The 14,560-nt window shown below is 42.8% G+C and overlaps 8 non-coding genes across 8 annotated transcripts; 6 read left to right on the top strand and 2 right to left on the bottom strand.

The window, feature by feature from the left end:
• The first annotated feature begins 555 nt into the window (after positions 1 to 555).
• Positions 556 to 637, top strand: trnal-aag (transfer RNA leucine (anticodon AAG)). Its single transcript has one exon. It is a non-coding gene; the product is annotated as a tRNA-Leu (tRNA).
• A 624-nt stretch (positions 638 to 1,261) lies between these two features.
• trnak-uuu (transfer RNA lysine (anticodon UUU)) lies at positions 1,262 to 1,334 on the top strand. Its single transcript has one exon. It is a non-coding gene; the product is annotated as a tRNA-Lys (tRNA).
• Positions 1,335 to 1,596: 262 nt separating this feature from the next.
• trnat-ugu (transfer RNA threonine (anticodon UGU)) lies at positions 1,597 to 1,670 on the bottom strand. The gene has a single exon. It is a non-coding gene; the product is annotated as a tRNA-Thr (tRNA).
• Positions 1,671 to 2,779: 1,109 nt separating this feature from the next.
• On the top strand, positions 2,780 to 2,851 carry trnap-agg (transfer RNA proline (anticodon AGG)). The gene has a single exon. It is a non-coding gene; the product is annotated as a tRNA-Pro (tRNA).
• Positions 2,852 to 5,034: 2,183 nt separating this feature from the next.
• Positions 5,035 to 5,107, top strand: trnar-ccu (transfer RNA arginine (anticodon CCU)). Its single transcript has one exon. It is a non-coding gene; the product is annotated as a tRNA-Arg (tRNA).
• A 2,451-nt stretch (positions 5,108 to 7,558) lies between these two features.
• trnas-aga (transfer RNA serine (anticodon AGA)) lies at positions 7,559 to 7,640 on the bottom strand. The gene has a single exon. It is a non-coding gene; the product is annotated as a tRNA-Ser (tRNA).
• A 792-nt stretch (positions 7,641 to 8,432) lies between these two features.
• Positions 8,433 to 8,506, top strand: trnat-agu (transfer RNA threonine (anticodon AGU)). The gene has a single exon. It is a non-coding gene; the product is annotated as a tRNA-Thr (tRNA).
• A 141-nt stretch (positions 8,507 to 8,647) lies between these two features.
• On the top strand, positions 8,648 to 8,721 carry trnai-aau (transfer RNA isoleucine (anticodon AAU)). The gene has a single exon. It is a non-coding gene; the product is annotated as a tRNA-Ile (tRNA).
• Positions 8,722 to 14,560: the final 5,839 nt, after the last annotated feature.

The following is a 14,560-nucleotide window of genomic DNA, read 5'->3' on the forward strand; positions in this document are numbered from 1 at the left end:
TGGTAGACCTCCAAACCTACCTGGGAGGTAATCCAGACAAACCAGGTTCAGTCCAAATAGCTCCAGTTTTGTTGTTGCTTCTGTCTGCAGAACTCAAAGGTATCTGGCAGGACCATGATTGTCTTTTGAGCTTCATTAACAGAGTGCACTCTACTGTGGAGGTCATGACAAAAAAGTGGGAGGAGTCTTTGATCTCTGTGATGTCATTAGAACCTTTGTGACATCACAGAATCAGCATCTCCTTTGATGGTTACTGATGGAACAGGAAAAGGAGATGCTCTTTGCTCTTTTTTCCCTTTCAGTGTTAATTTAACAACAAGAAGGTATCAATTTTTTGGCTACACCTGCAGGGTTCCATGGTGTAATGGTTAGCACTCTGGACTCCAGCGATCTGAGTTCAAGTCTCGGTGGAACCTGAATCTTACCAATATAACACTGAGAGTCCTGTGAAAATATTGCCACTCCGTCCTTCGAAAATGGAAACAACCTTGTTTTGTCCACTCATATTGAAACTGTGGACTGTGGACTCGTACTGTCTGATGACGCGTCCTACAGGGTAGTGTGGCCAAGCGGTCCAAGGAGCTGGATTAAGGCTCCAGTCTCTTCAGAGGCGTGGGTTCGAATCCCACCACTGCCAGTTTGTTTCTTGTCAATGAAAACTAATCAGCTAATTCAGGCATTTTTTGTCTCCCTGTGAACAAAAGTTATAGAGCCAGTGAAAGACGATACCAACACCAGGTCCACTCTACATGTATGAATGCATGCAAATTGTCTGTCTGATGAAGCCTCCTCTCTGCTTTATCTTCAGCAAGAAAATGTAAAATAAAATTTTAGAAGTGAGCTGAAAGAAAGGGAGCAATTCTGAAAACAAGTTCAGGAAGTTCAGCATTCACCACTCGAGAGTTTTTCAGATATGCAGTCAGTCTTCCTGGAATTCAGATATTTTTTTCAAAAGGTGGCTTATATGTGAACACATTTTACCTCACTATCATATGAAGCAATATCACAAACCAGATGTGGAGATCAGATGAACTTCTCAATGTGATGATCAGAGAGCCAGAGATTTCATCATCATATGATAGAAACATGTTGGTTTTTTTATGAATATATTTTAATTAGTAAATGGCAGAGAGGCCTTCAGGAAACAGAGAGAGAGAGAGAGATGACCTGCAGGATCAACCCCTAGCTGGGACAGGGCCGTTTGTTCAAGTCAAGCTGAAATAATTAATTTAATTTCATCTGAATTATGAACCCATCAGAAGCCTGAGTAGCTCAGTTGGTAGAGCATCAGACTTTTAATCTGAGGGTCCAGGGTTCAAGTCCCTGTTCAGGTGATGCAGCTTCTTCCCTTTAGTGGTTCACATTATAGACTCCACAGCAGTGATAGGTGACACTGACCCGGTGCGACTGCTGTTGTTCTTTCTGTAGCTCAAAGCGTTAAGTAGTTGAAACACAGCGAAACATATCAAATGATAAAAATAAAGATTTGAAGAAGGAATGAAAATCAGATGTAAACACAAAGTCTACCACACCGTCACCATTCAGAGCAGCTGAGAAGCTTATTGATAATTCATTGATCATTTGACATTACGCTCAAGGCACTGCTGGGATTTGAACCCAGGATCTCCTGTTTACAAGACAGGTGCTTTGAACAGCTAAGCTACAGCACCACTCTGATGTACATGTATATACAGAGGATCTGGTAATGGAAGTGTAATGTGTATACTGCAGCTGAGGTTGATGGTAAAGTGGTTTGTTTTAATGTAGGAGTGCAGCGTTTGGATGCTCCAATCAGTCCGAGAAGGGTTTCCACATGTATGGATTCCCCAAGAACCATGAGGGCTGGAAAACGTGGTGTGTGTGATTGTGTGCGTGTGTGTACAGATACAAATGCTAATAAAGATAAGTATATGTACCGCAAAGGGCCTCTGATATAATACAGAGATTGTCAATTGAGATTGAGGTAGTGATTTAATCATTTTACTCCTGGAGATACTTTCACTATATATAATCACACTGTGCACGTGCAAATAGAGATCAGTATATGCATCACGGTACCACTTTGGGTTCATTTAGAGAACATGTACTGACGGCTGGGGAATTAGCTCAAATGGTAGAGCGCTTGCTTAGCATGTGAGAGGTAGTGAGATCGATGCCCACATTCTCCAGAATACTTTGGCTCTTGGTTGGAGATACAGCAACAAGTGAACTAAACACAGCAGGTCTCTGGGTGGACTTTGGTGGCTTTTGGTAAACAGAAGCAGGACTGTTGTTGTGTTTGGAGCTTTGACTGTTTCCTGAACACATCATAAACTTAAGCAGCTGCTCTCCTGCTCACATGTTGTTCACACCATCACAATATATCGATGGTGGTAAAGTTGTATCTTTAGTTCAGATGTAGCAAAGCGCAACAATGCTGTCAATAAGGATCTTTCCCATTTGGGTTACTTGAAGTGATGGTGGCCACTGATGCAACACTCCGTAGCAGCACCACTCTGATGTACAGGGATGTATTTTGGATCTGAAAATTCCCCCAACATATGTGGCTGACCATCGTGACTCTTACCAAAGTTTCTTTAGCATATAATAAACTGTCACATTAACTGTCACATGAATGTGCTGTGTGTAAATAATGAAAAAAAAAAAAAAAAACGCCACAAATGTTCCATCAGTAACCATCAAAGGAGATGCTGATTCTGTGATGTCACAAAGGCTCTAATGACATCAAAGGGATCAAAGACTCCTCCCACTTTTTTGTCATGACCTCCACAGTCCACATGGCTCGTTGGTCTAGGGGTATGATTCTCGCTTAGGGTGTGAGAGGTCCCGGGTTCAAATCCCGGACGAGCCCATTTGTTGCCTTTCTGTGCAGTACGCTCGCCCACTGAGCTACATCCCCTGCATGGTGTGGTAGCTTTAGCAGCTTAAGCTAACCAGACAGCTTCTGAGCTCCTGTGACAGCTAAATCACTTATCTGTCTGATGAAACCTTCTGGATGAGATGAGGACATTGATAATGCTGCCTGTCCTCACTAGCTCCTCCTCTGTGGTGACCCCCAAACAGGACACAACCTCAGTATCATGACAAGTCATGCTGCTGAACAATTAATGCTACAAGGATTCATTTCAGCTTCACTTTAACAGATTGGATTCATACATTTATGTGACACACAGTCAGGTCATGTCCTCTTTCTGTAGATCAAAGCGTTAAGGAGTTCAAACACAGCAAAACATACTGAATGATAAAAATGAAGATTTGAAGAAGGAATTAAAATAGAAGTGATGTACTGTGGATGGCAACCGAACCAATGAGTGCTGTCGTTCTCAGGCTGATGGTGCCGAAAGGAGCACATCATCTGCAAAATCCTCCAGATACTGACCTGGAAAATTTGCTGAAAAATTAGCCCATCAAGAGACAGAGACATGCGGAACTTTTCCTGTTGCAGCCTGCTATTCCAGCTAGAATTATCCTAAATATCTGCCTTTAAGGCCATCGTGAATGATTTCTAAATATCTGTGAAACCTGTTGATGGTCAACGCAGAGGTTGTTAAAGGGGCCTTTTCCCAAAGCTTAGCTTACATGCTACCATGCCCTTACAGGGGAATTAGCTCAAATGGTAGAGCGATCGCTTAGCATGTGAGAGGTAGTGGGATCGATGCCCACATTCTCCACAAGACTTTAGCTCTTTGTTGGAGATACGGCAACAAGTGAACTAAACACAGCAGGTCTCTGGGTGGGCTTTGGAGCCTTTTGGTAAACAGAAGCAGGACTGTTGTTGTGTATGGAGCTTTCACTGTTTCCTTTAGCTTTCAGCTGATCATTAGCTGTGGATGGACCTGGTATCTGCTATCTGGATCTTTGCTTGGTTTCACCTCTTCAACCAAAGTTGAAGCTGGACCAGAAGGAGACATGAAGACTATCCAGATCATTGACAGGTTGGGGGAGAAAGTTAAGTTTTCACTATTATGATATAAGACTTCTGCAGACAGGATACTGAGATCGGATTTTCAGAACAAAGTAGCACAGGTAGCTTAACCAGGAAGAAGGATATCCAGTACAGTAAGTTGGGGAGTCTGAGGTTCATAACCCAAAGATAAAGTTAAATTAATCATATCCAGAATGAAGAGCTCAATTAAGAATAACATTTCTGAGCTACATCCCCATTTTCCAACCAGTGGAGCCCTGGTGGTTATTGGATACACTGCAGGTGGAAGTGAGACAAAGTGGATGTGGTGGTTAAAAATTACACAAAACTCCAGAGGACACTGCGACCTGAACGTACTGAGCAGAGTGGCGCAGCGGAAGCGTGCTGGGCCCATAACCCGGAGGTCGATGAATCGAAACCATCCTCTGCTATTTATACACATTACATGAGATTTTCAGCAGCACTGATTAACAGGAAAACATCAAGAACTCTGTCTGTCATATCTATAATATTGATCATTGGAACCTACAGCTGATGAAAACCCAGAAGTACTTTTTTTCTACAACATCTGACTTTAGCAACAAGGAGCTGCTGGGAGACATGAAGACTGTGCAGTTAAGTGACTGGTCAGAGAGAGTGCTGTGTCCTTTTAATGAAACTGTTATGAATTTAACTCAACAACCTTAAACTTTATCAATGAGATACTGAACCCAGGATCTCCTGTTTACTAGACAGGCGCTTTGACCAACTAAGCCACAGCACCACTCTGATGTACAGGGATGTATTTTGGATCTGAAAATACCCCCAACATACGTGGCTGACCATCATGAGTCTTAACAAGGTTTCTTTAGCATAAAATAAACTGTCACATTAATGTCCTGAATGTGCTGTGTGTAAATAATGAGGTTCATCAAAACAAAGTCAGAACCAGAGCTCAGGCTGTTGGTACACAAACAAAGAAAGGCATACTTGTGGATTCACAAGATTATATCAGGATCTGACCTTTTCCTGTTCCATCAGTAACCATCAAAGGAGATGCTGATTCTGTGATGTCACAAAGGTTCTAATGACATCACAGAGATCAAAGGCTCCTCCAATTCGCTTTTTGTGCCCCAGTGGCCTAATGGATAAGGCACTGGCCTCCTAAGCCAGGGATTGTGGGTTCGAGTCCCATCTGGGGTGGTTTACAGCAGAGTGGCGCAGCGGAAGCGTGCTGGGCCCATAACCCAGAGGTCGATGAATCGAAACCATCCTCTGCTAACAGCTTTTTAGCAACAGCTAGCTGTTCACCATCCAATGTTCGTCGTTTCCTGTAAATCAGTGCTGCTTGAAAAACTCCTGACATTTTCCAGCTGAAGTCATGTCTCATAATGTAAAGGAACATTCAGTGTGTGCTCATGTTTATCTTTCTGCATTGTCCCCTTTGATGCGTGGGTTCAAATCCCACCTTTGATGGAAGCTGCTTTTCCTTTCACCTCTACTGCTGTAAGGTGTCTTTTGGGGACAAATGTATTTTATATTTTGTGCTCTCCATGTATGAGTCCTTTCTATCCACAACATCTAACATTAGGAGCAAGGCACTGCTGGGATTTGAACCCAGGATCTCATTATTTACACACAGCACATTCAGGACATTAATGTGACAGTTTATTTTATGGTAAAGAAAATATTTGTCACAGTGGACTTGGCTCATCATTGAGTTGACGTCTACCACTGATCTACATCCTCTTTGGACCTTGACCTAACCACAGAGGCTCTGAGCTGCTGCAGAGAAGCCTTCCTGAATTCATGTTGTCTAACTTACTGACACTTGAATAGTGGAACTGCAGACAGTGGACACATCATATGAGGGGCTCCTCTGGGATTTACACACAGAACCTCTTGCACCCAAAGTCAGAATCATACCCCTCGATCAAGGGTCTGCAACCTTTAGCACTAAAAGAGTTATTTGGGTCCATTTCCACCAAATTAAAACCCACTCAGAGCCACTCACCCACTCACAGAAGAAGTGGAGTCACACACCACGTGATATCTGTCTTTCCTGCTCCTGAGTTAGTATAGTGGACAGTGTCTCTGCCTGTCACGCAGAAGACTGGCGTTTGATTCTCCAACGGGGAGAGCATGTGCATCTTTATAGCTCATTCACACCAGAGTGATAGAAGCTAATTGTCTGGGGGGCCTGAAAGTGTGACTTGGTTCCCATCGTTCATATTAAAGAGCCGTTCAAGAGACTCTCTGTGATCAGCTTAGGGTTAGCTGTCATGTTTCAAAAAGCATGTCTGAGGAAACAAAGTGTAAACAAGTGTTCAAGGCCTTTTATGGTGGTCAGTCATTGGTGGTTCATCAGTGAAATGCTCACCTCCCAGGTGCGAGGCCTGGGTTCAATTCCTGGCCAATGCAACATAAATCTTTACCAGCATCTAACCAACCAACATCAGCTGGGTCACAGCACAGCACAGAGGATTTTCAACCCACGGATCCAGAAGAGACTGAAGCGCAGCCAAGTATAAGCAGAGTGGCGCAGCGGAAGCGTGCTGGGCCCATAACCCAGAGGTCGATAGATCGAAACCATCCTCTGCTATTTATACACACTAAAGATTCCTTTACTGTCCCACCAGGAGTGATAACTTAAACTGGAAAATGTCATGAGTTTTTCAGCAGCACTGATTAACAGGAAAACATGGAGAATGTCATTTATCGCTTTCCCCAGTTATGTGTACTGTTCTGCTCCTGACTCAGTGATGCTGTTGAATGGTTATATGTATTTCATCAGAATTTTGTTGGGGCAGGTGGGACTTAAACACTGACCCTTGTCCAAAGTGGGAAATGACGGAGAAAGTCCAACGATCTAAGCAGCACAAATGCACATAGCATTTATCATACAAGACAAAAACACTTTTTTTGGTTATTTATGCACTCAAAAGTTTTACCTGTCGCATGATCTCAGAAGCTAAAGCTGTCACACCATGCAGGGGATGTAGCTCAGTGATCAAGATGGATCCAGTCAAGTGCTGGTAGAGACGATGGAACAGACGATAAACTGACAACAGGACATTAAAATCAGCCACACTCAGAGACCACGTGGCCTAAAGGATGAGTAGTCTGCCTTTGGATCAGAAGGCTGTGGGTTGGAGTCCCTTTGTGGTTGGTCAGAGGTGTATTACAGGTGAAGGGAATAAACAATTTGAAATTTCCTGAATAACATTTTATCTCTCATTTCGGCTTTAACTTAAGAACCAATGCCTGGTATAAAAGGCGTTCATGTAGGAGACGTAGAATCTGTGATGTGTTACACTAAGTGACTTTAACTCCATAATTAAATAACAAAGCTCAGGGAATGTCTTTGAAAGGACCCACAACAGCTGCTGAAACCCGGGATTGAAACAGGGACCTTTAAACCTTCAATCTAACGCTCTCCCAAATGAGCTATTTCAGCACAGCACACAGTGGAAATTACTTCTCATTATTGCTTCCATGACCTGGAAGTGGAGCTAAAGGTGTGTCCCTATCACCGGCCTTGATAATGATAACTGAGCACCAGTGAGTGCTCTCCTCCTCTTAGATGAGTCCTAACAACAGCACTCAGCTGTGTCTCTCCCCAAATGGAAAACTTGGTCCATAAAAGGAAGTAAACATTGTTGGCAGGATTCGAACCTGCGCGGGGAAACCCCAATGGATTTCTAGTCCATCGCCTTAACCACTCGGCCACAACAACCACACACAGCAATGCTCCTGTGACTCAGCATTTTGCAGCCTGGATAGTTTTCTACTCAAAGGACAGGACACCTTCTTGTTGTGAGGAAGCACAGCTTTCAACCTTTGTGGAAGTGACACACAATTGTGAGGAGCACAAGCGTTGACTGACACAGACGTGGTTTTAGAAAAAAATCTGCAGAGAAACTGGCAGCACTGATGCTTCGCTGCTTAAAGTGTCTGTCTTATGAACAGGACATCCTGCATTCAAACCCCAGCAGAGCTTCACTCTCAGTGGAGTTCCTGCTCATCACTTCCTGTATTACAGCTTTTACTTGCAGTTTCTGGACAAGAGTTATTAGCACCACGCTCTAACTAGCTGAGCTAACCGGCCTGTGTGCATTTGCAGTGATATTTTTTTTTTCACTGCAATTTGCTGTGCATTTGCAGTGAACTTTTGCACTGCTTTTGCCATGTCAGACGATCTGTGATGTCAGAAGGTTTGTGATGTCAGTTTGTTATTAAAAAGACATTTTATACTGAATTGAACTCTTAATTCTTAATTTTTAATTCTGATTCATTTGACTTTGTCTGTTGTTTCTGCATGCTTGTTCAGTCAGACCAACAGCAGGCTGCCATCCACAGTTCATCACTTTTATTATTAATGATCAGCTCAGAACCAAACAGTGTATCTTTCATCCAAAGACACACTCCACTCTCCACACAGGAGGTGTTTCAGGTGTCTGTGTCATGACGGTCAGCTACTTATGTTGGAATATTTTAAGATCCTCTGTATATTTCCATGCATCCGAGAGGTGCTGTGGCTTAGTTGGTCAAAGCGCCTGTCTAGTAAACAGGAGATGCTGGGTTCAAATCCCAGCAGCACCTATTTAAAGGTTGTTGAGATAAACTCATGTAACTTCTTCTGCAGGAGTTCCATTAAAACTCTCTGACCAATCAGGTAACTGCAGAGTCTTCATGTCTCCCTTTGGAACATCCTGACGTTTTGTGGAATAGACAGCCGTGGAAGGCCGGTTAGCTCAGCTGGTTAGAGCGTGGTGCTAATAACGCCAAGGTCATGGGTTCAATCCCCATACTGGCCACAAGCAGCATCTCAGGACTTGGTGTTCTCTCCATAGACTTCAATGCAGTCTGAAGTCTTTTTCCAACCAGTGGAACTGCCCCCTGGTGGTCATTAGAAGTGCAGCTAAACTTATCAGATACAACAATAACACAAAGTTACAATGATCAGAGCAAAGACTGCAGATATATCATTTCCTTTGTAACAGTTTAGTGATTAGTTTCCAGCTGGCATTGTGCACCATGCAGGGGATGTAGCTCAGTGGTAGAGTGCATGCTTTGCATGTATGAGGCCCTGCGTTCAATCCCCGTCATCTTCAGCGTTGATAATGACGCACAGGAAGTACTTATCTTGTGCAACACCCTGATCTTTCAATTATCCACTCAGCTTGGAGCAATTTATCCTGTGTAGTCATCCTACCAAATTACCAAAGTGAACACAAGTGTACATGTGATGATAAAACAGCAGCCATTGAAGTCCACTTAAAGGCAAACTCCTAATATTTCGGCCTCTTTTTTTAACTCACGTCAAAACATCATAATGAAGTCACGTCAAGTACATATAGAGCAGGTCTAGACCAAACTCTTATTAAAATAATTTTGACTTTTATTTTGAGAGCAGGAAGAAGGATATCCAATCTTCTCATCTGCCACACCATGCAGGGAATGTAGCTCAGTGCTAGAATGTGTGCTTTCCATGTATGAGTCCTTTGGTGCAATCCCCAGCATTGCTAAACAAGCACAGGAAGTACTTATTTGTACTAATATGGGTGTCATTCCCATTCTGAAGTGTCCAAGGTGCCTGATTAAGGCTCCACTCTCTTCGGAGGCGTGGGTTTGAATCCCACCACTGCCAGTTGCCTCCATTCCTTTGGATCCTGCATACAACATCAGTTGAGTGTGACGACTGAGTTCTCAGTTTAACACATGATGGATTCTAGGTCTCCCACATGAATACCTTTTATACCATGCATGCTGAAATGAGAGATAAAAAGCTTGTAGGAAATGCCAAAGGTGCCACAGTTTCTACTAACAGTTGATTGAGGAATCAGAGGAATTCAAAACTGAATCACATCAGTGGAGGTGCGGTGATTTTCTGTTTGCAGAAACAGGCCCTGTGAGCAGCTAAGCCACAGAACATCTTTATGACATTCTACAGCTACGATCAAAAGGCTTGTTGGGGAAATCCTTTCACTGTTCCACTCAAGTCCACAGCACTCTGCTCAGTTTTTTAGCTTTCAGCTGATCAGTATATGTGGATGGTACTGGTATCTGCTATATGGAGCTTTGCTTGGTTTGCATAGCTGCCTTCCAAGCAGTTGACCTGGGTTTGATTCTCGGCCATTGCAGTTCAACTGTGTGTCTACAATTTAACTTTGTGTTTTTCATGTTTGTTTTCCTTCCAGAAATCCTGAAATCCTGAAATATTGTAGATCTAAGGCCGATGGTGCCAAAGTCCTCCAGCTACAGACCTGTAACCCGTCCTCACCACAGCTGTACATCTGTTACACCCTGTAGTTGTCTCGGGGAAAGGGAAGCTTATTGTCATATAGTGATGGGATGGCTCCATACTCCAGAACATCCCTGTGAACCCGGTCATACACCTTCTCCAGATCAAATCTTGGGGTTCCACATGTCCACTATAATTCCAGTGGATAAGACAAAGCACGTCTCTGGGTGGACTCAAACCATCATCCTTTCAGTTAACAGCCAAACGCGCTGACCAATCGCCCCACAGAGACATGATGTTGCAGCCTGCTGTTCCAACTACACACAGCAACAAGTGAACTAAACACAGCAGGTCTCTGGTGGGCTTCACAGCCTTTCAGTAAACAGCTGATCACATTGATCATTGTGTCACAGAGTGGAGCCGCCCCCTGGTGATCATTAGATAGACTGCAGGTGGAAGTCTCAGTACTTTTTAACCTGCTAATACACTTTTATAGAAAGTTTATGGTCCTTAACTTATCAGATACAACAATAACACAAAGTTACAATGATCAGTCCAGGGACACTTCTGTGCGTCTTTGTGCGCATGCGCTCAACCATTTGAAGCAAACATGAACAAGAATGTGACGTATGCATCTGTGTAGCTTTGGAGATCAATGAAAGACAGGAAATGCCTTTGATGCCTTTCAATTACTATTGTAATGATGTCATCTTCACATATAACAAACTTTGGATAGTGAACAGCTAGCTGTTGCTAAAACACCATTAGCAGAGGATGGTTTCGATCCATTGACCTCTGGGTTATGGGCCCAGCACGCTTCCGCTGCACCACTCTGCTCATAGCTAGCTGAGCTGCAGCATATAAACTCGAATCCCATCTCTGTGGAATCTGCGTAGGAATGCCATTCCTTCCTTTCTTCAATCACCAGTACAGCAGATATTATCAGTGATATGGGGGTGGGGGATAAGGAAGTAGTTTGAAAGTCACAAATGTTACCGTAACTTGAGCACTAACTTGACTGTTGAATTCAGTAAGTGCTACTTGTTGGGGCAGCGCTGACTGACAAAGACAACAACATCTTCTTAGAATACAATACTGATCATTTCAATTATGAAACACAGACGACTTCCTTTTGTACAAGTGTTTCTCTTTGGGGTTCTCCTGGATGGTATTAAAACCAGTTTTGATAGATTTCTTTCTCAGATTTCTCAGCTGAGTGAGTGAATTTGTCGTCAACATTTCCCGAACTGAAGCACAGACTTGTGTTCTGAGAGCAGTAAGTGCTATTTGTTGGGATAGTGTTGGTAATCGGGCTTTTAGCCTTTATGGCAGTGACGTCACAAAAGGCAGCAGCGCTTCAGACTCACACATCACTTCAAACCTTTGAGGAAGTGACACACAACTGTGAGGAGCACAAGAGTTCACCAACACAGATGGTTTTCAGAGACAGACCGCAGAGAAACTGTCAGCACTGATGCTGAGCTGCTTAAAGTGTCTGTCTTGTAAACAGGACATCCTGCATTGAAACCCAGCAGGGCTTCACTCTGCTCATCATGTCTCTGTGGCACAATCGCTCAGCACCTTCGGCTGTTAACTGAAAGTATGGTGGTTCTAGCCCACCCAGGGAGGCACTTTGACTGATTCACTGATATTATAGTGATCTACAGCACTCATTGGATCAGTTCACAGCTGAGTGTCCAGCAGCAGGGACGATGATCAGCACCTCTAAATCTGAGGCCATGATTCTCAGGAGGAAACTATCTCAGGAAAATTAAAGGAAAAAGGAAAAGGAAAGTATCTCAGGTCTTGTTCATGAGTGATGGAACTCTGTTGCTTATGTAGTGGTGTGATGTTGTTGCGCTATATGATGAACATGGCAGTGAAGTGTTCACCCACACAGACGTGGTTTCAGAGACAGACCACAGAGAAACTGTCAGTACTGATGCTTATCTGCTTAAAGTGTCTGTCTTGTAAACAGGACATCCTGCATTCACCCAGCAGTGCTTCACTCTGCTCATCATGTCTCTGTGGCACAATCGCTCAGTGCATTCTTCTGTTAACAGAAAGTATGGTGGTTTCTGCTGCAGGTGGGGAATGAGTCCTTGTCCCAAGTGAAGGAGTTCAAGTATCTCAGGTCTTGTTCATGAGTGATGGAACTCTGTTGCTTAACCACGAAGGCCAGCAGGTGCTTTGGCCTGCTCAGAGTCTCTGTGTTGGATGTGAGCTGCTGAAATCTCTGAACACCGTGACACAGATAATATCAGTCTGATGTGTCATCTGTAATCCAGATGTTGTCAGCAACAAACAGATGTTCCTGACAGAAGCTGTGCTGATTCACTTCAAGCAGCACATGAGCCTCTTTCTCAGGAGCACACACAGAAAAAATAAGATTTTCTATTCCAACAATATATGTGATGTCCTCGTGTATGAATGAATGTTTCACTGATGCAGATTTTTACAGAACAACATCAACAACTAATAACTCCACAACAAGACTGTGTGACGTCACTGGAGATCAAAGGCATTTCCTGTCTTTCATTGATCTCCCGCGCGACACAGATGCATACACACTCTCACGTTCGCTTCAAATGGATGAGCGCATGCGCACAAAGATAGAAAGGTCCCTGGACTAACGTGACCAATTCAGAATGGGTAAAATTCGGGACATGTCAGAAAAACAGCAAAACAGTGGCCGGTCACTGACACACTGTGCACATATTTTAATGCAAACTTTCATAAACCATGGTCTGAACTAGTTCATTTTAAAATTTGTAAACTGAACTATTAGCTAGTTAATGTAGAAAGGGAACTTTTCCAACACTGTCTGACTGCACTGCAACGTCTCATCACTCCTTCTCGCGCCTGCGACTTCCGCTCTTTTCATCATCGGAGGGAGCTGGGTTAGGGTTAGGGAGGCAGGAGGACTCAACCATCAGATCAGTTTTTAATGTTTTATCAGGAAATAACTCCAGACTCTACTCTAGTGTGATTTTCGGGATGATTGGGGCAAGATTCTGGATTTAGGACAACTGCTTTAATTTCGAGACAGCAGCAGCAGCTGAATGTGAAAGTGTTAAAAGTTCAGCCTCCATTTTGAAGCTGTCGGAGCAGAAGCAGGGAAACTGAAGGCTGAGGCCGGTGAGTGTTAACATTATTATTATTTCACTGTCAGTTTGTCCCTGTGGACTGTGGAGGGACGAAGACTCACAGTGGACTTCTGTAACACTGAGACACTGAGACATGGAGGTCAGAGTTCACTTTGACGAACAGAGAAAAACTCCAGCTGAGCTGAGAACAGACCGTAATGTCTGATAGTATCAAAGGATGAAGGATCTACCTGATACAGAAAGTTCAGAGCTGCTCTGGAATCAGATTTTACTGTAAGTCATATTCAGTTTTCCACAGAGAGCTCAGACTGTGTTTGGATCAACAATTTTTGAAAACCTATTACTTAGGAATTAGTATTTAAAAATTTTATTTGAAAACTGACAGTTTGATGCTCATATCTGAGACCATGATGATCATTTTCAACCAGCTACCTTCTCAGATTTATAAAGAAGAGTAACTAACTGAGATGGGCTGTTGAAGAGTTGAAGAACATGACAAAAAGACAGGGAGATAGACAAAGTGATTAAAGATTATTTTTTTCTAATAAGAATGAATATAATTCTATCCTGAGTAAATGTCACTATACACTTTAATAATTATAATGATGATAAGGATCTTTATACAAATAAACAGAAACCTGCATGATCTACATCAGTCAGATTATTATTCTGTGTGATTGGGATAGATCATCAAGTGTAGAGAGCAGCAGGGTCCCCTCTCCTCCTCCAGCAGCATTGCACACTAATGTTGTGAGCAGTAATGTATTTCTTGGCTGCAGCTCTAAATCAGACTGCTTCTTTTTCATTTCCCCGACAATCTGTCGCTCAGGACTAACAGTTTTGTCTTCTGAAGTTACTTTCTGCCATTCACCTTATTTCATTTAGGTCAGAACTTGGGCTTTCAAATAATGTGATTTCTTTTTTCAGTTTGATCAATCAATTTTTCCTCATCAGTAAAATTGAGCTTTTACTTTTTCTCTTACTTATTCAATCATGCAATTTTTCCTAAAGAAAAATACGAAACCAAATGCAAACCAGTCAATTGAGGGTGTGTTGGTTATCTTCATCTAGTGGACAGATAGTAGAACTTCATCACATCCTGTTTGTTTCCTGTAATGAGGAAGAAAACTGGTTCAGTAACATTAATGTAAAATCTTTCCATATTGTTCCAGATCAAAGATGAGCCAACAATAATTTCTTAGGAACATATTTTTTATTGTTTATCGCTTTAATCCATGAGAACACTGATTGAAAACATGTAATATTCAAGGTCTGTGTCTCCTGAAAGCATTGATTCAGTTCTGT

The sequence above is a fragment of the Echeneis naucrates genome, chromosome 2 (genome assembly GCF_900963305.1).
Source record: "Echeneis naucrates chromosome 2, fEcheNa1.1, whole genome shotgun sequence".
In the NCBI taxonomy this organism is placed as follows: domain Eukaryota; kingdom Metazoa; phylum Chordata; class Actinopteri; order Carangiformes; family Echeneidae; genus Echeneis; species Echeneis naucrates.